Source organism: Labrus bergylta, chromosome 18 (genome assembly GCF_963930695.1).
Source record: "Labrus bergylta chromosome 18, fLabBer1.1, whole genome shotgun sequence".
In the NCBI taxonomy this organism is placed as follows: Eukaryota; Metazoa; Chordata; class Actinopteri; order Labriformes; family Labridae; genus Labrus; species Labrus bergylta.
Window position 1 is genome coordinate 5,532,493 of NC_089212.1, and position 23,174 is coordinate 5,555,666.

General features: G+C 40.3%; 1 protein-coding gene and 1 long non-coding RNA gene across 8 annotated transcripts in view; one reads left to right on the plus strand and one right to left on the minus strand.

The window, feature by feature from the left end:
- The window catches only part of myt1lb (myelin transcription factor 1-like, b), a 120,227-nt gene extending 109,686 nt beyond the window's left edge, over window positions 1–10,541 (minus strand). For 2 of the 7 annotated variants that reach the window (XM_065966194.1, XM_065966191.1), the window contains exon 1: window positions 9,984–10,541. The gene's annotated coding sequence lies outside the window, so the exon portion shown is untranslated. Of the gene's footprint in view, window positions 1–9,299; window positions 9,611–9,983 lie in introns of those variants that run through there. The other 5 variants (XM_065966195.1, XM_065966190.1, XM_065966193.1 and 2 more) reach the window with 5 other exon arrangements.
- Window positions 9,999–22,510, plus strand: LOC136183254 (uncharacterized). The gene is made up of 3 exons (XR_010669091.1): window positions 9,999–10,138; window positions 17,171–17,216; window positions 22,363–22,510. It is a non-coding gene; the product is annotated as an uncharacterized lncRNA (long non-coding RNA).
- Window positions 22,511–23,174: the final 664 nt, after the last annotated feature.

Genomic DNA, 23,174 nt, shown 5'->3' on the forward strand with positions numbered 1-23,174 from the left:
GTAAAGTAAAAAGATTTCTACTAAAAGACCACTGAGACCCCCATGAAACATCCCACAGGTAAAAGAAGAAAGAAATCTGGACGGCATGAAGCTGTGCAGTACTTGATCCAAGCTACCTCCATGTTTCTCTTCCTTTGTTGTTTTTGCAGGGACTCGTCCCTCTTCTTTGACTTCTGAGACATTTAAATACACATTTCCATCAAATTGAGTAAAAAAAATAGAACATCCTTGTGGATTGTAAATCACCATGTTGGTGGACTAATGCACTGCATTCTTCAAAATGTAACACTTGCCTGCCCTTGCATTAGTAACACATCGGGCAAACATCCAATGGCTGAGCACATCACTGAGCTTCATGTCAGCTTTCAGCTACAGCGTGATGGATGTGATGTGTAGCTCTCTAAACCGGCTACATTTAAAACCTTGGATACCCGTCCTTCTTCACTGGTGTGTTTAGGCCGAGTATCAGAGGAATTAACAGAGAAAACAGCTTCACTCAGATGGTTTAACGGGGGCACAAGAGATTGAGTTGCTTGCTTTTATAGCTTCCCTTTCTATCATGGTTTACATACACAACCTTCAGTTCATACTAAATGTACTACTAATACTAATTGTAACCCCGTGACAACAACACAAGCACACTCAAGGTCAGCGCTTTGATGATATCGTAGCGGCTGCTCTGGCGCTCTTTGTAATATTCTTCAAGGCGCAGTTGTGCCTCTAATGGGAAAAGGCCAAACCAGGTTATGAAAATCCTTATTTACAGCTAGCTGCCTGGCTGTGTGAAGTAGGTCACAGCAGCTCCTGAAATGGAACGAACCTCGCTCGCACCGTTTAATACGTTTCTTTTGAATGCTCGCTGCCTCACAATGGCACCAGAGGGAGAGACACAAACACAGCGTTTCCTCTCCTCCTAAGCAAGAGCGTCCTGACCCTACTGTTAGAAATGTGTCTGCACCCTGTGGGAAAGTCCAGCTTTTCTTACTAAATAACTACATAAACAGCAAGCATCAACTCAAAAGCCTGTAAATACCAAAGGAGGGCAGAGGTTGAGCTATTAATACTATTGCTACTTTACATCCAGGAGGAGCATTTCAGTGAGGATTTGAACAGCATATCCACTCTGCCTTTACATCGCCTCTAATGACTTACCACCAAAACATGAACCGCAAATCAACACAGATTTGGCACAAAAGACAAATAAACCCCATCCATTTTTTTCATCTTAAGGGCTGAGTAATATATGGCAAATTTTCACTATATTTTGCTCTTTATTGATCGATATAAAAATGTATCACAATGTATAACTCCTAGCTGCCAGTTTGAGGAGTAACCTCATAATTAGGTCTGACCAATCAGTTCATTAGAGGGACTTAAGACAAGTTTAATAACTAACACTTAATGTGGTCTATAACTCTTTTTACTGACCTGTATTTTTTATTTACTAAAGATGAATTAACACATTTAAAAAAGTTGTTTCTTGCTAAAGATTAGCTTTTGTTTACATGTACATGTAATTCGGGGGCTGCAAGCCGAGCTGCTAAAGTTACCTCCACTTTTTTCTAGAGGCTTAGCTTGTTAATAGAATTTGTTTCAGCAAAGTCCGGCATATACTGTGTGATTTCAGGCTGACTAAGACATGATTATTAAGTCGTCCGACTCATTTTGAAGTCGGGCTGAATTTCAGGCCAGATCGCACAGCGTCAGTGTACACTGAGGAACGACGGCAGCAGTCCCAGTTGAATGAACTTCTGACATGTTTTTTTAATATATTTTGGTTGTACGACTGCACACAATCACACAGTGTGAGTGGAGCCACAAGTCAATTCCCAGACTCTGGGACTTTTTCCTCTTGATTTTACCCACACAAACTGACAGACATCATCTAAAATCACTGTGGCGACAGCAGGCATGCCCTTTTTATTCATCTCTTTTTATTCTATTATTATTATATATTCTACTATGGCAGAAATACGCGGACCTCCAGCTGACAGGAAAAATGTACTGTTAAGCTGCTAGTTACTTTGTTAGAGAGAGAGAGAGAGAGAGAGAGAGAGAGAGAGTGAGCATGTTTTTGCCGGTGCATGTAGCTCAGTTGAGCATTGCATTTGAGCCAGCTGAAATCAACCTCTGTTTGTGGGAGATTTATGCTGAAACTTGTGAATGCTCTGTTTCTGATTGTGCAGTGTGAGCTCTCAGGTTGTGTCTGACAATCACAAAAAACTTGAGCTTGATCGTGTGTTGTAGAGTGAGCTGACATTACAACTATACAGAGTCAGTGGGCTTCAGTGTTTAGGGTCTCCTCCTCTAAAAACTATTAATAGACCGAATAGTTAAAAAGATAAACATGATTATGCTTGTTTCATGTCAAGTCCTACTTTTTCATTCCCCTTCTGAATGACACAGGACGTCTGGTGAGGGCGCTGCAAGCTGAGCTGCTGGTTACGTTCATAATTAAAGCTCTATTTACCATTCTTGTTCATTACTCCCACATTACTTTGGAGGATAACGCCAAGCTTACTCCCATCATTGCTTTCATGCCTGTTTCACTCCTTTCTTCTCTTCCTTCCAGAAAGATAGATTTCCTCCTACAACTGTTCGGACAGCGTTTTGCAGAAGGAAAATGGCCGTGTAGTTTGAAGTCTGAGATAAAATCTCCCCAACCTGGCTGTGGTCATGCTCATATTTTGCAGTGTGAAAGGCTATTCAATCCATCTGCATGAAGTTAAAGATGTTCAAAGATATCCCCCACAATCCCCTATGCAGAACATTTTAATTAGTCAGCCCTCCATGTTGAACAGCCTAATACAAAGCAAATATAACCTGTTCTGGCACTTTATGTTCATCCTCATATACTCAGACATTTGCAACTTACAAAATATGTCTGACAGTGCTGCACTGGTGTGAGGTCCGAGGTGTAGGTAGGTGTAGGTGTCCCCCGGGGTGATGGATGCCTGTGGGAGGCTGTTATGCCACAAGGTGAAAATGTCCATTAATCAGGCCCACTTCCTCCTTTGCTGTGGCTTTCCCATTACCAGCGCACTTCGAGCAGCCTGATTGGTTTTTAATTGGCCTGCCCGCCAGGAGATAGATCATGTTTTCCCTGAGTAAAGGCACAGAGGTATGTGTGTGTGTGTGTGTGTGTGTGTGTGTGTGTGTGTGTGTGTGTGTGTGTGTGTGTGTGTGTGTGTGTCTGTGTGTGTGTGTGTGTGTGTGTGTGTGTGTGTGTCTGTGTGTGTGTGTGTCTGTGTGTGTGCGATCTGTGGAGGGATGCCCACATCAAATTCTCTTTGTGCTGCTATTTTACATGAGGGAAGGGAACAAAAACCTAGATGAAGATGCTAACTTGTCAAACAGTTTGACATCTCTTCACATTTTCCAGAAACAAGTTATCTTCTTTTTTAAATTCTGACAGTGAAATATTAGCCAGTAATTATGTAAATTCAATGACTATCGCCTTACATACGCGATATAGACACATCTAAAAAGAAAAAACAACATCCTAATCCTGTCCCTGAGATGCCATAAAAAATCCACTACCTCTTCTTCTATTGCAATGATATATTTAAGCCTCAGAAAACTGACCTCTACAGGTCGGCATGATGCAATTTAAATCACCCTAAAATAGTACCATAAACAACTAGAGCCTTCTTGATTTTTGCAACAGAAAACTGAAGCTTACATCTTTTGCATCAACCATTGCAAAATTGGTTGATGAGATGATTGCATTAAATTATGTGCAGTATGCAAGGACGTGGCAATGGAGAGGAGGCCATGAACTGGCCATGGGAGATTGTTGTTTGCATAATGCTGTTTAAATTGATCTACAATAAAAGGCATTGTGCATACACTTCACTTTCATGACATCTAGGTCAAAATAGAAAAAACCTTTGCACATCCATTTCAACGCAAAGGTAAACTCCCGCACACTGTCTAACTTGCAAACAAATATTTATTGGCAACGCTTCGGGACTAGACCTTCATCTGGCAAAAAGTTTGTCAAAATGGGTGGGCTTCTTAAATAGGAAGTGGACAAGCCTATATCCAATCATCATCATGACGTCAGCTCTGAATCATCAAATTAAGAAACAAACATCAGCTTCTCGGTTGAGAGCACACACATCAAAAAATGGAAATCAAAAACCTGAGAGGCAATTCTAAATATTTTCCAAATACACAATTTCCAGTTCAGGGGAAAATAAAGATCCCAAAGGGGAAAACCAAAATCCAAACATAAACTTTACAAACGCTGCAGCAGGTCAAACGCTAAAAAAATAGCCAATATAATTTTTCATACTTAGCCACATGAGTCCCCCACAAAATACTAAAGTCCACAAAACGCACACAAATTAACAAACATGTTGAATCATATAAAAGGCCTCTGTAACATAAACAACATTTTTTTTTAATTTGTTTTATATTTACAATGGCCTCTTAGGGTTTCAACAGTTTTTTTTGCTCTAAACCAAGAAGCTTTAAGTTATGACATCCAGTTCATACAGATATGAACCATTCAAAGATATTCTATGAAATAACATCAATATAAACTCAATTTACAGATGAAGGACCTGTATTAATGTTGCAGTTGAAATTGCCATATCAAAATGTCTCTGCACTCTGCTTTCAAAATGAGAATATCTTCAATTTCTTTGTGTTAAAACTTAACTTTGCTCACATGTTCAGATGGATGATATGACATAAACAACATAAACATGTGAAAGAGTTTGTACAGATTCTAAGAAAACGATGTGTTTGGAAGTGTTCAGAGAAGACATAAGGATACACAGACGTGTAATTTAGGCCCTGGTGGATCTTTTCTGAGAATTTAAGATGGTTTACAGAAATCCTGCATGGTTTGTTCCTATTTCCTATTATTGACTGTACAACAAACAAATAGGAACCAAATAACACTATTTAGTCAACCGAGTCAGGCACAGAACAGTGACTTATTTATTCCAGACTTTGCAGGTAGGCGTGTTTGCAGCTGCAATGTCTATCTATTGTTATTGTTGTGTTTGAGGCGTTGAAATATTTGTAATTCAACGTTGTCCCTTTGGTTTTTAAAAACTATAATTCAACAAATTCTAGGTATCCAATGGCTGCCATAAACCATGGGATGAATGTGCCATAATTAATAGCCCGTAGCAGTGAGCGTAGCAGAGATACATGTGTGAAGGACACGAGAGTAGCTACATCTTACACTGAGTAGACATCAGTATTGACATTGTGTCTGCTCAAATAGATCAATCCCTTCTCTGCCCTAGCTTGACCACGTCATTGAGGCTGATTGGAAGAACACATTGATTCCCTATGGTGTCTTCACGCAGGTTCACAAGGTTACACATTCACCACGTAAACCACAGGCTCCGCTGGCCCCTGTCAGAGATCCAAAGACGAAATATAAAAACACACTGGAATAATCTAAATATATAGTTTAAAAGGATCTTAGCTGCTGCCTATAATCCATGTGTGTCGTGCTGTGATTCATCTTAAAGAAGGCAGCAGACAGCCTCTGTGGCGTGGGCTCGTATACTGCAGGCCTGCACTTGTATAAGTGCACAACAGTCCGGCGTCAAGGGCAGGTTATGTTAGAAGGCCAGCGTTAGCCTTGGCTGCAGGGAGAGGCGGATCTGCTGCTGGTGCGGTGCTGGAGGTAGAGCTGTCTACTAGCTGTATCCAGTAAGACGCAGGCTGCAGATGGCAGATATTCTGAAAGACTGTTCACAGGTTTAAATGTATTCACCAGTTAGTTCCTGATTTTAAATAATCTAATTTAAATTACAGTATATTTACTAATTCATTTGTTACCAAACTGAAATAGCAAAAATGATGCATGATTGTATTTCAATGCAGGACAACAATTCCAGCAACCATCATCCAACTTCCCAATTTCTAATCATCAACCAATAATGTCATTAAAAAAAAATGTTGTAGTCTTTTGCAGTACTTTATTTCATTCTAATATATGATAAATGTTACTTCTGATTGCCTCTGTATGTTTATTTCTGTTTTAATAGGGACAACCCAAACAGAAGAGTAAGAGTTACTTGGTTTGGCTATAACGATCCATCAGTCTGAATGGAGTCAACTGCAAATTATCCAATGTCATTTATGCAAACTCAAAACATTCATCATAATTTTTTATCTAATCTTAGTGAAACTCTCTATACTGGAATTCCAATGGTTAGTCTGTGTCATAATTCCAATTCTGTACAGATGGTGGAAAAAGGTGATACTGTTTCAAATTATTTTCAGGTCCCCGAATTGTAAATAAAACGGTTTCATGACAGATTTTATGATATCAGCGAACACAAGATCGTTCTTCATATATCTTCTAAGATGCCAAGCTGTTTGTTTTTAACCTGTGTGATTTGGAGTTTTTTTTTATTATAATGTTAAAGAAACAGGAGGGGTATACAGTACAGTACAGACATGTTGTGTGATAATGCATTGAACAAAAACCACACCACAGATATTAAATTAATAATTTACCAGCAAAGATGGTATTGTTTATATATTAACTTAATGTTGTTTTTAGCAAACTTTAATTTACTGTTTAAGAGAAAAAAAAATATTTCAGATTTTATGAATATTTTGATACGTATATTGAGTATTCTCAGTTTTCTTAAAATTACGTTAATAAAATCGTAGAATATAATTTTGCTTATCGTAAATGATTGACTCAAAAACCCTGAAGCTTAATACAAATGTTCTTAACATTAAAAGTATTTCTCAACACAACTGCCCCTGGTCTACCTCATGACAGGTAATAAGGCATACTTGTAGAATGTCAATTTATACAAATATTTAAAGTAGCCAAAGTATTTGAATGTAATATTGCAGTATGTTGTGAATAAATACATCTGGTCATATAGTGTGTCCACATGTGAAATCACTTGCAGAAATCCAGTAACCACTACGGTTCATCCTACAGACAATATACAGCTTCCTGCAGCATGATTGCAGAGTCATGCTATGTGACTGCATGGCCAAGACATGCTAGTCTGTATATGTGTGATGCAGCCACTCGACAATGAGGCTAATATTAGCCCATGGCTGCCCCCCCCCCCCAACAACACACTGCTGGCAATTGCATGCAGGGGATCCCCAGGGGGCTTTTTGCTGCTCATTCATTAGGCTGCTGAGGGATAAGGGACATACATTTTCTCCCACACAAGGCTGGCGTAAAGACCATGCATCCATCTGCCGTATATGCTTTAGAAAAATCTGCAGGTTTTTCTTCTCATTACAACATCCATTAAGTTATTAAAATAAGTGGAAGAATAATGTAATGTAAAACAGAAAGAGGGACTGTCACACATTACTGTACCTAAGTACAGTGCATCAGTGGATTTCTTATGACCTCACAGTCCATGTTCAGCAATCCCATCAACACTCAATTTCCTCTTCCCTCCAGCTCTGACTAGACTGTTGTGATTATGACGGGCTTGGTTCTTCTACATTCATACCAGAGAGAGAGAGCGAAAGAGAGAGACGGAGCATCAGAGAGACAGAGAGATGGGAGGGGGGGGTTCCCGCAATGTTGGTCTCAGCAAGACCCGGGTAGCGTGCTTTCCCTCTATAATTTAATCACATTCAGCTGTCTCCCTGTCCTCGGCTCGCTCTGCAAAGCACATCAGGCACCATGGTGGCACAAACACGCACACAGTCACACACACAGACCCGGCACACCAACACAAGTCTCCCCTCCTCTAACAGGCGAGTCATTTGCTTCCTTTTTCCAGATAAAAGAACAATCCAAAGAACATGGATTCACCTCATGCCAAGCTTATCTTACATACTGCATTCAATCAATTACATCTAAAAAAATACAGGGTGCAAAATGAAACAACTGAGTATGAGAGCAACTCAATTATTTCATATATATGAGAATCATGACAGAATGGAATGGCTGCAGTGATGCACAAGCTGCTCTCTTATTCCAGTGTTATAATAAACAACTAATATTGGACTGAATCCTTAAAAAAACAACTTTCTATTTCAACATACTGTGAGTTGATTTGAAATCTTCTTGGCATGGGGATATGTGTTGTTACAATCCCTCACAGTATCCCCAGATGCCACAAACATTGTCTCCATCATTTGTTGACATGAGAAACATTCATTTTGACACACTTTGGGTAAGGGAAGAGTAGACACAAGTAGCTCACTTTGTGTCAGAGCTTTGTTTGTCTTGACAGAATTAAACATGTTGCAACGCATCTGCCTTCTGCTGTGTGTGTGTACAGTATACTCCACCCACGGGAGCACGGGCAGGCACAAACAACAACATCTGCATTGTCTTTTTTTCTCTTTTGTGCAAAACAAAAAATAATAATGTTTGTGTAGGATGAAATGTAAACCGAAGGGACTAGCATGTGCATGTGTGCAACTCATCCAAAGACTCTTTGAGAATTTGAAGTTGGGAAGTCAGGCTGTCTTCCAACTTCAAATTCTCTCCTTTTCACCTATCAGTTTCTTTTTCTGTCTCCGTTGTTTCCACTACTTCTAATTGTTTTCTGGCAGTCACAGCTCCTACCTTCCCCGGATACTAAATCCTCATCAATCCCATCCTCAATCCTTATCAATCTCAGAGTGACAGCAAACAAAAGACGCTGCACACACAATATATTTTCCACAAGATAAAAGCACTCAACAGAAAAGTTAAAAGGAAATAGACACATGGGAATCTAATTCATACATGGTTATAATATTAACAGTACAATTTAAACATGCATTTACTGGGTGTGAAATGTCCATTCTGCAACACAGATGAAGTTTGCAATGCAGCATTATCCACAGCAGGAGCACAAAAACTTGCGGAGAAAACTTTCCAACCCATTTTTCCATTAGGTCTCTACTTCTGCATGCAACTTTGTATAAATAAACTGCATCCACTGGCCAAACACTATTCATTTTAAGTAGGTGAAGTTATTCTAGACAGTCAGAAGCAATGGGACATAGAAAATAGCCGTACCAGTCCAGAACAATTTGACTAGAACAATAGTTGAACTACAAATCATCCCAGCCAGCGGTTACTTTTTCTCACAGCACCAGCACCTTCAGATCACTCTACTAAACCTTTCTGAACGATGAGTAACAGCAGAAAAAACAAACACTGCATATCACTGAACAGCATATAATTAAGACATTAATTGTGGATTTTCCTCCACTTAAAGTTGTAAGCAGATTTCCAGCCTCTCATATACTACCTTTGCATGACTGCTGATGAACCCTCTATCTTTAATAAATGTACGAGCAAAGAGATAAGATGCCACAAACAAGAACAAGTAACCTACCAACTGCAGTCTTCTCTTTAAACTTTTCCTCTCGCTCTCCAAAACGCGCTTCCTCTCCTTTTCTTTAACTTCTCTTCCTTTACTCTCCCACAAAAAAAAACACTCACTGTGCTCACTGCAAAGTTGTGCTCTCCTCCTGCATGCAAATCATTTTTACGACTTGAGAGATGACTGAGAATGAGGGAAGGAGGAAGAGCGAAGGGAGAAAGGATGACAGAGGGGTTGGTAGAGTAGAGATAATGGTTGGAAGGCGGGCAACCAATGGGCCTGAAGCCTAATGGAAAAAGGGAATCAGGACACACCAATGAGTCGCAGCCTGGAGAGAGAGAGCAAGGAGGAGAGAGAGAGAGAGCAGAGCGGAGCGGAGAAAACAGGCGAGGGAAGGAGGGATGGCGAGAGCACAGTCAGGAGGAGACGGTGTAACGCAGATCGAGAGAGACACTAGGGGAGAGAGAGAGAGCTCACACAGAGAGAGAGAGAGAGAGAGAGAGAGAGGGAGAGATATGAGAGCTGAATGCAGTGGGTGTGCACGGTAGGAGGAGAGAAGCATCCCAGGCGAGATGAGGAGACCGCAGATCAGAGAGAAGAACGAAAAAGACAGAAAAGCACAAAGAAAAGAGAGAAAGAAAAGCATAAAGGGGAAGGAAGGAAGGAAGGAAGGAAGGAAGGAAGAAGCTGACTTACCCGGGTACTGCTAGTGGCATCCTTCACACACCGCCTCGCAGACTCCACACACACTTGCACATGCACCCACCCCAGCGATACAGGCGCACGCCGCGCTGCCGCTGAGACTAACCAAAAGCAAAAACAACAAAGGAGAGGACTGCCAAAGCCGACTGGTATACCCTAAAGCAATCGTGTCTGTGTGTGTATATGTGTGTGTCTGTAATGGTGTGTGTGTCGGGAAGAGAGGGTGGGAGTGTGTATGAGCATGTGTTTGTGCTGGGAGGAGAGGGAGAGATGTTTGAAGGAAGCTAAAATGCTCTTTCTCCTTCCTATAAGCTGGACCGGTTTCCTTCTCCCTCTCTTTCTTTCTGTTTCTTTCTCTCTCTATCTGTGTGTCTCACTCTCTCTGTACACTGTGCATGTATGTCCTCCAACACTCAATATGTTCTCTCTCCCTCCCTTTGCTCTCCCTGCCTGCTAATGTGCCCTCCCTTCCTCTTCTCCCTCTTATACATTTATTCAGGGCTGCAGACTGTCTGCTCCCAGAGTCAGTTCTTCCCACGGGCCCCGGGTGGAGGAGGAGGGAGGGTGGGAGGGAGGGAGGCGGGGGGGGGGGGAAGAGAGCGGAGGGAGAATAGAGGGAGGGATGGGGATGATAGCGAGCCATGTGGAACATGTGCAGTGCATGTATTTCAAATGGGAACGACACAAATTTGTGCCTTTTAAAAGAGGCAAAATGAGCTCCACTCGTGGCTCAGTGCACATTCTTTGGCCCGGGATCATTCAAAAAGCTGAGAAAGAAACAGGATGCAAACTTAAAGGAAGTCTCTCGCTGGCTGGCTTGCTGTTAATTAACACTTTTTCCCCCCTCGTTCCAGGCTTCAGGGCTGGCTGAGCACCAGAATTAAGAGCGCAGAAGATGAATGGGTATTGAAACAGGCTAGCTGTAGCCATGTGTTCAGTGATGAGCACTGCTCGCAAACAGGGGACAATATTTACAATACCATCATAACAGGACCATAAAGAGGGTGACATTGATGTGCACTCTTGTGTGAATGAAAATGGGGAAAAACAAGGTGATGATTTCCATACTTACCCAGATATGCAGAATGCTAATTTGCTCCCTGAGACATCGTCATAATTAGATTATAAATTAGGTTCATTTCTTACCGGACAAGAGGTGCTAATTCATTCTCTTTCCAGCAGTGGGGGAGACTCAGCTGAAACCGCAGCAGGAGCAGCAGCCACCCTATAGGCAGAGGAAAAGAATATCAGGGACTTTCATATGCTCATCTGACAGCGACAAGCAATAACATATTCAAATAAATTCATGTTTACACATAAATATTCAGAAGAGCATTCACACACTGTGGCCCATGTTGAGCTCTTCCTATCCAGCATACATGTATACGAGGTACATTGTTTTGATCTTTCCCATCACAGTAAACAAATCTAATGCCATAAAGCAGTATTTTACAGAACCAACAATCTCTGAGCTCTACAACAATGCTGCCAGGCAGTGGAGGAATAAGGCATGATAAGTACTCTGGTGGGTTGGGACACAGATGCCCTGGAGGCGCTCAATATTAGCAATTTCAAATTCTTATTTGGCTATGTTAATGCCAATCAAGAACAATTAATTTAGCCCACATTCTTAAACAAATAAACAAAGGGGGGGAACCTAAATGAGGAGAGTGCTGCGGATTTGAGGAATCATGACACATTAGGAACACTAGCAAAAAAGAAAATCTGTGTTTCAGCAGTTATTGGATTTTGATACTCACTTATGTATCGGTGTACAACCAGAAGTCCCACCATGACAGTAGTGCAAAACATACTGTCAGAACCTACATGTGCCGAGGCTTTTTTAAACAGAAAGGTGGTCTTACAATGTGAATCAGTCAGTGGTTGAAATGACAGAAGAAAACCTCTGTTGTTAAAACCAAATGGGAATTTAATGTGGCCCAATATTTTTGCGGAACATAAGAAAGACATTAAACCATGATGGCAAAATAATTGAATTTTTAAATGTATCGCACTTGAGTTGAATTCCTGATGTGTTAATTACCAATTTTGTTCTTTAACCAAAATTTTAACCCAGTTGTTTTGAGCAGCAATTAATTGTTTGGTGACACTGGAGTAACATGTGCTCTTCATGGACTCCTGTTCACCTACCAATAATTTGGTTTACGTTTACTACTACTTTGTGCTACACAGAAAGGTGTATCATTTGTTTGTTAAACATGGTGTTAACTCGCATAAAAACCTCTTTTAATCAGAGGCGCTGCTCATTAATAGGCAAGGCAGGCAACTGCTTGGGGCCCCAGACCAATAGGGGCCCCTTAAGGTCTGACGAACTTTAAACTCCAGTACAGCAGTGGCTCAAAATGTGCAAATTTACAACGACAGTGGGAAACCTTGTTGCCCTGCTAACTGTTAAATGCATTATTGCTGTTAAAACAGTAGAAAAAAGAATAGATGAAAAACAGGAGTAAGCGTCAGGAAACTGGCAGACATGATGAATACTGGTTGCCCCCCCCCCCCCCCCCCCAATGAGGGCCCCAACAGACACTTGAATCTCCGCTGTTTGTAATATACAATGTCTCACAGTAGACATGTTTTCCTGTCCAACACAGGTGTAACTCATAACATTGATTGTAACTGTCTTACATGTATGTTTTTCTCAAGCTTCAGGGTTCTGCCAGTGACCCCGTTATCCCAACAAACTACTACTTTAATATTTAAACAACTGCATATACATTTATAATTATTATTTTTGTGTCGAAAGGTGTGTGACAACTAGCTTACCTGTCTTAGCTTCATTTTTTCAATGAACCTACCTAGAAAGACTTTATCATGACGTCATGGTAACTAACACTCAATTAAAATTATTTTAACATGATAAATTAACATAAACTGATGTGAAACAAAAACATGCAAAACTATTCAAAATTAATCTTTTCATTTGTTTCATACTTGTATTTTAAGTTACCTTAAAGGGAACGCTTCAGGTAACAAGCTGACTTTAAATAGGTTTATTTGACTTACCTGTTGCCTGAATCTCGTCTGGAGGAAGGTTACTCCAAAGTTTTATAACTCGTCTAAAATGTGATAATTTGCCGCACACGCAGTTTATTCCTGGAGGAAAAACTGTTATAGGTGGCTGCCGGTTCAACTTCTACTAACATATTTAGCTAAATTTAGCCAGAATGGTCAACGCTAATAAAAATAGTCTACGGAAGCCTGAGAAGGACAAGAAGGGAAAGTCTGAGTTGTGTTGATGGACAGTTCCTGGTGCTGAAACAGGCACAGAAACCAACAACGGACAATCATTTTATGCTATCCTGGAGTTAAGAGTTGTAGAGATGTAGATCAGATTGACTAGAGGGAAATTTGGAAAATAAATGCTGTAAGATATCTTTACATTTTCTTATGATCGTTTCTAAACTTAGTAGCTAAACAATATAACATTATTATTAACAATTCTCAATATTCTAGTGCATGATTTTAGGGAACTTTTTTTGAATGCTGAAAAAATGGGCTATCAAATCAAACAGGCTTTGTGATCACAACAAGAAAATAATTTATATTAACTTATATTCAGCTACGGTACACTGCAGATGTGTGCTCAGTCAGACATTATGACAAGGGGCTTTATTATAAAAACATAAACAGCCCCACTGCTGATCTTTACTCTTTTAAAGGTAGACTCCACTACAACAGAACAGAAATTAAAGATTTTAATCATATGTATTCTGTTTTATGTTTTTAGGATAAAGAGTGTTACCATGTCCGTATAAAATGAGCACAAATGTGACAAGAAATCTAACAAGTTAAAAAATATGTTCAGTATATAAGTGTCCAAAAGGGTTCCCCCGTGCACAGCCTAAACACGTTCTCAGGTGCACACCCAAACCACATGATTTTTCCCCTATGACTAGGGGCTGTTTTATCAAAAGTTAAAACATAAATAGTCCCAAAGCAGATTCTTACTCTTACAAAGGTAAACCTTCCCTGATCACTTCTCACAACATTATGATTTATTGTTGTTATATTTTTAGGATAAAGAGTGTTACCCTGTCCAATGAGCACACATTTGAAAAGACATCTGTATAACTTAAATATGTTTTAAACTGTATATGATAATTATTTTTCTTTAAAGGTCTGGCTTCTAAACACAGCTTTATTCCTTCTTGTCATATGTAACACTGCCAAATGGCAATTCTAGGAACTTCTAACAGTGTACATAATTCAGGTTTGTGTACTACTGTATGCCCACACAGTCATTTTCAGATTTCACATTCAGCAGATTACCATGCAAACAAAAAGCATTTTGACCAGAAGTTGGGTTATTTACTAATTCAAGGACTTTTATTGTGCAAACTTTGTCTGAAGATCAAAAAAAAAAAAAATGCTTTTCAGAACTGAACTGTAATTCTGAAGTTTTTTGGCCAAAAGTAAAATTGGTAGTCTATACAGTTCCCATTGTTTTAATAGCTGATGTCTGCATGTATTTATATTCAATGTACTGCAATAGCTGAACCCTTGCCTGCTGTTAGTATACAACGTTAGAGCAGCCATGTTTAGTTACGTTAAAACATTGAAAGTCTGCAGTTACCATGAAGGGAAGTCATTTCAGCATCTCTCTGTAATGTACTGCTACCTTACTAAAGTATCAATCACTGGTTATGATGCTAATCACTGTACACACAGGACAGCTGTGGAGAAATAAAGGTCCTGTTACTGCACAATTCTTTGTTTTTGTTTGTCTAAATCTGCACAAGGAGCATGATCACAAATTACCTGAAAGAAACTGACCCTTCAATATTCCAAGTCTTGTAAAATCCTATCATCTGTTCTTCTTTTTTTTGTCTGTTTAAGATTTATTTTGTGCTTTTTATGTCTTTAGTGGAGAAGTATAGGACAGCAGATAGATTTGTAAATTAAGGACAGATGGAGTGGGGAGTGACATGAGGGAAAGGAGCAACAGGTCAGATTGGAACCCAGGCCGCCTTGCTTCGAGGACAACAGCCTCGGTACATGGGGCACGCACCCTGACCACTAAGCCACCAGCGCCCCGCTGTTCATTAAATTTAAATATGAGAGGGTCTTTCACATTATGAAACTCTAAACATTCTGTCATTTGTTTTTTGAATACAATTCTGTGTAGCATAATTGATGGTGTCACTAATAGGTTAACATTTTGGCATCATTATGGAGGAATCTACTTAATTAAGTGATTTCAGCTTTGAACTTCTGCAGGTAAACTATAGATCACACATTCTTGTGCATAAGTCTTTTAGCATGACGTTTGCAGGTTAACATATTACATAATGAAACAGATGTTACTTGTCACCCACATGTATTTTGAGCGATATACATAGGAGACATAGGAAGTTTGCACACTGTACACAACAGTACAACTTCTTTCCTGAGTTACAAAAGAACATGAAGTGAGTGAATGAGTGCAGAGAGAGCAAGAGAGAAAGAGTGGAAGAAGAAGGGAAACCCAGAGCTGCGAGAGGGATGGAGGGAGCATGGGAGAAGGATGTTGTTGAGGTTACAGAGGTGTTGATGTTGCCGATCGGAAGCAGGCGATGGAACCAAACGAGGAGGAGAACAAGAATCAGTGTGTTAGGGGACTGGAGACGATAGCGTGGGAGTAGGTGAAAGCTTGTTGTTCAGTGGGACAGAGGGAGAAGAGCTGGTAGGGTTAGGGGGGTAGGAGAAGAAGAGGAAGAAGAAGAAGAGGAGGAGTGATACCTTAAGGGAGTGGAGAGAGATGTAAGAAGGAGGAGAGGTTGCATTGCTGGCGTTTTGGGAGTAAGGGAGAGGAGGAATAACAAGCTGCAGCCTACTTATGTACAGTATGGTGCTGTGTGTGTGTGTGTGAGTGTGTGTGTGTGTGTGTGTGTGTGTGTGTGTGTGTGTGTGTGTGTGTGTGTGTGTGTGCGTGTGTGTGTGTGTGTGTGTGCGTGTGTGTGTGTGTAAGAGAGAGAGATAGTGAGAGGAAGAGAGAGTGGTGTCTTTGGGATGACAAATGTGCAAGACATGAAAGACCAGGACACACACAGAGCCTTGGGGAGCTGCTTTACCTGCATGCACACACACACACACACTCACACACACACACACACACACACACACACACACACACTGAACACACACGCACACGCATACAGGAACAGCATGCACGTACACACAACAGGGACTTCAGGGGATAGACACACCAACACAAACACGAGTTTGTATTTCTATATTTGCGAGGACTATAAAGGAAGCAGACTTAGCCTCCTGGTCTCAAAAATGGAGCAAGGTAGGAGTGTCTTAAACCTGCGTTTTCTCTAATGGCCAGCAAGGGGCGATTCTACGGCTTGCAAAAAAACTTTGTCTAATAGAAGTGTAACAGAAAAAGGAGACGTTTTGCTTACTTAATTCTAGTTCTGGCCTGAAAATCAGACAACTGGATGTCACTGAATATTCATGCGTAACCTCAGCTCTATACTAGCCAATAAGTGATCCCATTATTTTAGAAGAATCACTAAACATACAATCAGTAGATCAAATGGGCATTTGTATTTGATAAGTGTCACATATGTTTCTGTTCCCACTGCAGAAGCTTTCTTCACTTATCAGGAACCACTGGAGGAACCAGGATCTACTTTCAGTTCTGAAATCTTCTCCTGCTTTATGAGCGTCAAATATATCTCTCAATGGGAATGTTTCTTCTTTTTTTGTGGAAAATGTAAAATACGGCAGTTTTTGTCAGCATGCTCTTACTCCTTCCTTCCTTCCGACACTGATCCTGTGGCAGCAGTCGTAGGCATAACAAACACATTTAAAGTCGTTATCAATCTAATTCCTGATGGTTGTGTTTGCTTTTCTGGGTCATTTAGAGGCAGTATTTAAAAGTAAAGATTCCTTGTTGTTTCACAACAATCTCCACACAGGAGCTTTAATATCTCTTATTGGATGAAATAGCACATGAAAATATGTTACAATTACAATTATTGCAAGTTTTGATTGACGTGTTAAAACAGGACTGTATGTGTATACAAATCAATTAATGCAGAAACAGGTTTTACTTTACAACAAAGCCTGAAAGTCTGTGTCCTCAACAGAAACCCATGAAGAACAATTATTATCAAATTGTCTAAATACTCTGGCTCTGATGTGTAAACTCTGTTTGTTTCTATAAAACACAGACTTCCACCTGCACACCTCACTCAGACGATGAAGAGATGATGGCAGGTACATCCACACACACACACACACACACACACACACACACACACACACACACACACATGGCACGTGCTTATGTAAATTCAAAAGCACTCACATGAGAACAAAGCCATGGCATGGGTATAAACAAGGGGGCATACATAAACATTACATGTCCATGCATTATGCAGACACATGCACATATCCACACTCTGATAAACACACACATTCACACACACACACACCACTTCCCTCATCCATGGAGGTAAGAGCACGCATCATTTCACCCCCCACTCTCTTTCTCTCCCTCTCTTTAGTCCCCAAATCCATGGCATATGACCTTCTGTGGGACAGATAAAGAATGTGCTTATCAGTCATGCAAATGAGGCTGAATTCATTTTCCACAACAGATGGCCCCATAGATAATGATGATGGAGGAGAGAAAATTAAATGTCTCTTGCTCGGTGACCATGGCAACCGCGCCTCTGCGGCGTAATATCAATAATAAGTGCGCCGCATAATAAGGTTGTCAGTCCTGTGAATCAAAACCCTCCATGATGGGATAGGGCGAGGGGGGGTCAGAAAGTTTGGTTGAGTCTGTAGGGCAGAGTGGGCGGTCTGTAGTGAGGTCTCACTGTTTGGTGTGAGAGGAGTGGAGTGACTTAATGTTTCTGTATTAACACTTTGTTTGTTTTGTAACAGCTCATAATAAAATAAAGCTTTGTATTGAAGAAACAATAACTTATTAAGAGGTCAAAATGCATTCAGCACTTCTTTATGAATCAGTTTTAAGTCATCAGGATATAAAAATGTCATTGACTGTTTCACATACTCCAAAAGGTTGCATGCTTTGTCTGTGTATCATATAGACTATATATAAATATGGAAGCCTTGTCTCCTTCCATTGTACAAAGTGAAGCCAAAATATCCTCGTGAAAGGCAATGACAGCCTGTGCTGGTGGCATCATATGTAGCCAAGACCTGGGATGTGACTGCAGGAGCTGGGGATTGAACCCTTGACCTTCCAGTTGGGAAACAACCGACTCCGAGTCACAGAGACCCCAAACATCTGCTCATTTAACATCTTATAACTAAATAAAACTTAGCTTCTCAGAAAAGTGAACACTTGGGCATACATTATCCTGATAAGAACTAACTTTAGTGACAGAAGCAATGTTTGAGAAAAAGGTATTTGACGTCTATTTGGATTTTATTATTTGACCCATGTTCCATTTGTTAACATAGAGGAGGTGGGGCTTATGCCCTATACTGCAGTCAGCATGGGGAGCTCTAATTCTTTTGGTTTCACTTCTCTTCCACTCTTGTGATGTCCATTCTTCATACAGACTATTGGTTTAACGCTTTATTTCATTTATTCTACCACGGTAAAAATCAACTGCTTAACTTCTGGAAATGAGCTGCACACTTACTGAACCTGAATCTGATGGTCTGGTATGTGTGCTGGGCTGCCGTAGCAGCGAGGTTTTCTATTCCCCCTCCAGCTATATGTCTACTAACTCCAATTACTGGTTTTCTCTTACCATATTACCTCCAGTGTATTCTGGGTCCACCTGACCCGAGGGTCTTCCATAAGTTGGACGTACATGTGTCAGGCCTACAAAAAACAAAAACACTGGAGCTTCAAATTCCTTTTGCACCACAGTTTGCTTAATTACAGAGCTGATTTACTTACTCCAATATTTAATCTCAAGCCTCTGCCACACTGGTCCTGATGAAAACAGTGATTACAACCCGACTATGGACCAGAGTGGGGAATTGAACTTTCATTACTCAGAATTAGGAAATCAAAAAAGAATTGTTCCAAACATGCAGGGAGGAAGAGAGCGTGTTTTTTCCCCCCTCCACTAACTGACCTTGGGGAGTGTTCACAGCATCATCTTTCTCTTTATTGACTGACTTCTCAATCACATATGGTTGAGTACTTGTGCTTCCCTGTGCTTCAGTAACCACCTGCTCTAAGCAAAAATAACAGAGTGGTTCTATTTCGAGGACTACCCTGGTTTGTGCCTTAACTTCCTTCTATTGAAACAGACGCTCACAAGCACACTTCTTCAATGATCAACTCAGTGGCCTGTTGCTGCAGAAAGGTTATAACTGGATCATCTGAGATGATTATTAATATGCACAAAAACATCAGTTTGTCACCGAATATAATTTAGCAATGCAACATGTACCTTTTCTTTGTATCGCTGGTACTTTGTGGTCTGAACAGTGTGTGAAGGATTTTTGACCCTTCTCCCTCAAGTTCTTTAAAGGGAACAGAGAGTCTAAACATTTCTGTCTTAAAGGGCGAAATATGTTCTGAACTGCTGACCTTTAAGGTGTTGAAAGAGTTTCTATACATCTTTTCTGCCAATGCAACCTAATTATGGCATTGCAAAAATGACACTGGCTCACTTTGAAGATAGGAAAAGACTTGTTAAACCTAAGAATAAACCTTTATGTTTCATACTTTAATGGAAAGAATAGTCAGGAATACTCGTTTATACAAATTAACAGATATCTGTTGTGCAATCAAAACATGAAACCTGCTTTTGTATTGGTGTCAGTTCCTGCAAAGTCCAGTACCAAAAGCACTACTTTTTATCATTTGTGCAAATTAGAAACATTTTCCACATCAGATTGAAAAAAAAAATAATAAAACATTGCTGGTCAAAAAATAAAATCCCAATAACGAGTGTATCTTTATTTTTATTTTTTCAATGCCATGCATTTAAACATACTTTTTAGATTGCCGTTCATTGGCAGTAATACTACATTTGCAAGTTATCCAACCTTTTCAGTGGCTAATGTCATAATTGAGAGCCGTTTTTGTTACTTCCTTGCCCAAATTTTACTGCCTGTCATAATGAATCAGAGGTTAAGCTCTGCTTTTCTTGCTATCTTGGTTTCAGACAGAAGTGAAAAACATTTTTGGCTGTTCACAAAAAAAAGACTTTAGAGATCAAATAAATAACCTGTGCAAAAGCGTCAAAATGTCTAATTCATAAAACACACACAAAGGGTTAAATGCACATCTACCTGCACTGCAACAACAATGTTTCTGAGTGCTGGTGCTGTTTTGGATTTAAATGAGCCTTTATGAAGTCATTAGGGGAAAAATTGGTGCCTTTTTATGCAAATCTGCCTCATTGTAAAAAAAAAGTTTTTGCAAAGTAAAGGTGCAGATAGCTTCTCTCCACATTCAGACCCAAAACAAGAGCAGACTGCACTGAGCAGGACCACTTTTTGGCCATGTTTGCTCCTGAATATCATTTATGATGTAAGCTTTGTGAATTAGACCTTGGCAGAAATGCCCAATTTCTATTCTTCATGAAAGACTCAGATTTGCTTTTACAACCAGTAAAAAAAAACCTGCTGGCCACTAGACAGAATGCAGATTTAAGGCACTTTGGAAATGTGTCACTTTCAGACCATGAAAACACTCATCTCATGTTTACAGTGAGAACCAGCCAAACACAAGTTAAGATGTGTTGAGGGACAAAAAAATAAGCCAAACTTCAACACAGAGCAAAAAAGAGTGAAGAAAAATAGTTTGATGATAGTTCTTGGAAAGAATTGGCGCCATAAGATCGAACTCCAGTCAAAAGCTGCTATACACTGCTACACTGTCTGTAGCAGTAGTGTGATGTCTAACTCTTTTGTCTCACCACAGTTTTGTGAAATAAGACTGTGAGTTTGTCCCTGTAATCCCACCTCCAGTATTTTGAAGTTGTCATGTACGTTCCAGAGTGCCAGTTATCAGAGCTCACAGAGGCATTCTTTGATTAATGAGGCCGTCCTGTGACTCCCACAAATATAAAAACGCAGCTCAGGTGAGCTCTGAGGCTTGTTTGGTTTTATTTAATTTTCCTAGAGGATCAACTTTACAGCATCACTGTCACAATCTGATGACAATAAAAACAAACACATCCAGGAGCTGGCAAAAACAAACATAATTACAGAAAATTACAACTCTAGAGTAAATGAGTTATATATAACAGAGAAGTCAGATATTTTATATGGTCTTTGTTTGACCATTATCGAAAGAATGTTTTTCATATTAAATTAATGCAATTGTTCATATTCATACTGCTGTTGCTCTGTTGATAGAGTCGTTGTCTCTCAACCTGAAGGTCAGGTGTTCGATCCCCGCTTCAGCCACATGACCAATGTGTCCTCCAGAAAGACTCTTAACTCCAAGTTGCTCCCGCTGCTTCATCTGTGGTGTATGAATGTGTATGAATGGGATTAGTTAATACTGATGGACACTTTACACAGCAGCCTCTGCCATCAGTGTGTAAATGTGTAGGTGTGACCTGCTGTGTTAAAGTGCTTTCAAAAGACTAGAAAAGTGCTACACAAGCTCAAGTCCATTTACCATTTTAACCATTTATTCCTTCAATCACTGATCCCATTTCTTTAGGAGATGTTTTGAAGATCTCCACCTGTTTAGCAACATCAAACTGTAGCTGTTTTTTGCACCATAGGATGCTGCCGGAGTCATGAAAAGGCCTCCAGTCAAGATATTTCCTCTCCTTACAGCGAGGTGTGGCTCTGATTACCATGCACAACAAACTTCTGAGCTAATGACTCACTATATCCAGCATCACACGCCCACCTCCAACTTTAATAGATGCTAAAGGCTGGAGGCTTTTTTGGTCTTTTTTCCAAATTTAAATTGGGATGACTCATCGAATTTCATTCCTCAGGGCTTCAGATCCCATGCTCCTTTAGAGTCAGTGCGATGGAGTCATGTGGTGTTTAGTGTTTTTACCATCAACAAATCCAAATTTAAAAATCAAACAATTCAATCAATTCATAAATAAAAGTATCATACCAATCAAAGTTTTCTCTGTTTATCCTCTGTTTATAGCTCCTTATAGCCTCACTCTCTTCTTCCAGCATTTTCCATCTCTTCAGCCGTCCTATCATCCATCCATCCATCCATTACCTTTACCACATGTCCCATTCGAGATGACTGTCATTGTACTAGAGGCGGGGTTACATCCTGAACTGGTCGCCCTTCAATCACAGGGCTGACATATAGAGACACACTCACACACTCACATTCACACACACAGGCAATTTAGAGTCCCCATTAACCTAACGAGCATGTCTTTGGACTGTGAGAGGAAGCTGGAGTAACTGCAGAGAACCCATGCATTCACAGGGAGAACATGCAAAGTCCACACAGAGAGGATCTTGTTAGACGGGGATTGGATCCAGGGACTTCCTCGCTGTGAGGAAACAACGCTAACCACTGCAGCACCATGCAGCCCCTGTCCTATCATTAAAGTAAAAAAATAAAACTACTGTCAAAGATGAAAGTTGTACTGTCGTGTTTTGTGATGTTTTATTACTTCTCTTCAAACTGCAAAATTTGTCATTGAATCAGAATTGGAATTTTTTTTAAATTTGGGTCGCGATTTCTCATTGAGATGGCGTCGTGGGCGATGTTGCTAGACGAGTTGAGAACGACTGTACTAAAGGTAAGCAGTCCTTGAAATAGAGGCTAAATGCCAAATCTTTGTGTTAGAGAGGATTCAAAAAGAGCTTAGAAAACCTGGAGCAGCTTCTTTAATAATGAAACTTTTTGTAATTATTATTACTAATAAATACATTTTCATCACTTTAATGAATGTCTTAGTAGCAAAGTAGCCAGTTTTCGTAAGAAATCCAGCCCAACCCAAGTCTGAAACCTGCCACTCACCTCCTTGTCCTATTCGGGTCTCTATTTTATTGCTTCCGATAGCCTCTCTCTCTCCTCTAGCCTCATCATGCACTCTCGCCCCCTCTTCTCCTCTGTGTCTGCCAGCCAGACACTCTCAATATAGCTCTGCTCATAAACACAGACACAGAGAGAGAGTGAGACAGAGAGAGGGGAGGAGAAAGGCTCCTGTGACAGTAATAAAAATGAGTGAGCGGCAGGGGAGAGATGGAGATTGGGGTGAATGAGTGGGAGGAGAGAGGGAGGGAGGAGAG